Here is a 2,522-nt window from a genome sequence, read left to right on the forward strand (position 1 = left end):
GGCCCCCAGCCGGTCGATCAGCTCGTCTGCTCGGGGGATCGGATGAGCGTCGGTCCGGGTGACAGCGTTCAAGCCCCGGTAGTCGACGCAGAATCTCAGTTCAGGTGCGGTGCCGGGGGCAGCGGCTTTGGGGACCAATACAACCGGACTGGCCCAGGGACTGTCCGAGGGCTCGATGACCCCGATTGTGAGCATCTTGGCCACTTCCTCCTGTATGCAGGCCCGTACCCGATCTGGTACGCGGTAGGCCCGGTGTCGGACAGGGGGACTGTCCCCGGTGTCCACGTCGTGCAAACACCAAGGGGTGACCCCGGGGGTGAAGGAGAACAGGGTAGCGAACTGCAGCAGGAGGTTCCGGCAGCCCTGGCGTTGCTCCGAAGTGAGGGCGTCAGAGAGCCGGACCCCGTCCACGGAGCCGTCATTCTCCTGAGTCTTCAGAAGATCTGGGAGGGGTTCGGAGTCTTCCTCTGCCCCACTGTCCGTAGCCATCAGGAGGCTGAGTTCTGAGCGCACAAAGTGTGGTTTGAGTCGGTTGGTGTGGAGGACCCGAAGGGGGTTCCGGGAGGTCCCCAGGTCGATGAGGTAAGTGACGGGGCTTTTGCGCTCGACCACTTTGAAGGGCCCCGTCCACTTATCTTGCAAGGCACATGGTTCGGTGGGGGACATCACCCATACTTGTTGTCCAGGCTCGAACTCAACGGAGGAGGCATTGTGATCATACCACCTCTTCATGTCCTCCTGGCTGGCCTCGAGGTTCGCCTTGGCCATCTCTCTGAAGCGCCGGGTCTGATTGCGTAGGGCCAGGAGGTATTTGAAGACGTCTGGAGGGGTCTTTAGGGGGGCCATCTCCCAACCTTCTTTTACTAGGCTGAGGGGCCCTCGCACAGGGTGCCCGTACAGGAGTTCGAAAGGGCTAAAACCGAGGGACTTCTGGGGAACTTCTCGGTAGGCGAAGAGGAGGCACGGGAGTAGTACATCCCACTGGCGACGGAGGGGCTCTTCCAATCCCCCAATCATCCCCTTGAGAGTGCGGTTAAAACGCTCCACTAGTCCGTTCCCTTGGGGGTGATAGGGGGTCGTGAATCTGTAGGTGACCCCGCATTGTTGCCAGAGGGACTTCATGTATTTGGATATAAAGTTCGTGCCTCGGTCGCTGACGACTTCTCGGGGGAAGCCTACCCGGGAGAAGATCCCCATTAGGGCCCGGCCAACCACCGGAGCTGTCACGGTCCGCAGGGGCACCGCCTCGGGGTAGCGGGTGGCATGGTCCACCAGTACTAAGATGAACCTGTGTCCTTGTGCCGTGCGGGGGTCCAGAGGCCCCACAATGTCTATCCCCACCCTCTCGAACGGGGTGGTGACCACAGGGAAGGGTTGCAGAGGGGCTTTCAGCTTCCGACCACTCTTCCCGCTGGCTTGGCATGTGGGGCAAGATCGGCAGTGGTTCAGGACGTCGTTCCTCATTTTCGGCCAGAAAAAGTGGGTCACTAGGCGGCTGTACGTTTTGTCCTGGCCCAGGTGTCCAGCCAGGGGGACATCGTGGGCCAGGTTGAGCAGAAAGTCTCTGAAGCGGAGAGGTACCACCAGTACTCGACCGGCCCCCAGCTCGGCGATTCTTTGCTCGCTGTATAGCAGGTCGTTATCCCAGTAGACCCAGTGAGTTCCGGTGGAGTCCCCTGCGTTCTGGGCGCTGGCTTGTTGGCGGAGTCCCTCGAGGGAGGGACAGGTCTTTTGTTCCTGGCGGAACTGTTCTTGGGTGGGCCCCCCTTCTTGACGCCACTGAGCCAGGTCAGGAAGGTTCTGGGGTTGCGCGTCCCCTTCGGTCGTCGGGTCTGGGAGGCTGGCCTCGTCGTTGTCTTCTACTGGGGCGACCGGGGGCGGAGGTGCTGGCCATTCCGGTTCTTCTGATCGGGGGACGGCACGGGCGGCCATGGACCGGGTGGTTACGCAGGCCCAGTCCGGGAGGCCCAGCATCCCCAGGTGCTCTCTTCTCTCAACGGTGGCCCACGGGGAACTCTCGAGGTCATTCCCCAGGAGGCAGTCCACGGGGGCATCGTCCCGGACCGTCACCTTCAACAGGCCGGAGACCCCTCCCCATTCGAACGGGACGCAGGCCATTTGGCACATACTCTCAGAGTTGTCTGCCGAGCGGACGGGGCAGAGAATGTTCGGCAGGATCTGCTCGGGCTTCACCAGGTGACAGCGGACGGCCGTCACACTGGCGCCTGTGTCACGCAAGGCCTCGGCTCGCTGTCCATTAATGGTCACCCACTGACCGTATTCCCTGGTGTTAGCGGGTAGGGGAGCCCGTGGGACCATGTCTCTTCCCCCTAAGCACGCCAGGACCATGGCGGCCGGTTCCCACTCTTGCTGGGCCGGCTCATACTCTTCTGGTTCCCCCGATAATCGCTCTTCCCCCAGGGCGGCGGCAGCTACCTGGCGGGGCTTGGGTGTTTGGTTCTGCGGGCAGCTCGGGTCATTGGCGTAGTGGCCGACTCGCTGGCATCGGTGGCACGTGACGT

Source organism: Triturus cristatus, chromosome 12 (genome assembly GCF_964204655.1).
Source record: "Triturus cristatus chromosome 12, aTriCri1.1, whole genome shotgun sequence".
In the NCBI taxonomy this organism is placed as follows: Eukaryota; Metazoa; Chordata; class Amphibia; order Caudata; family Salamandridae; genus Triturus; species Triturus cristatus.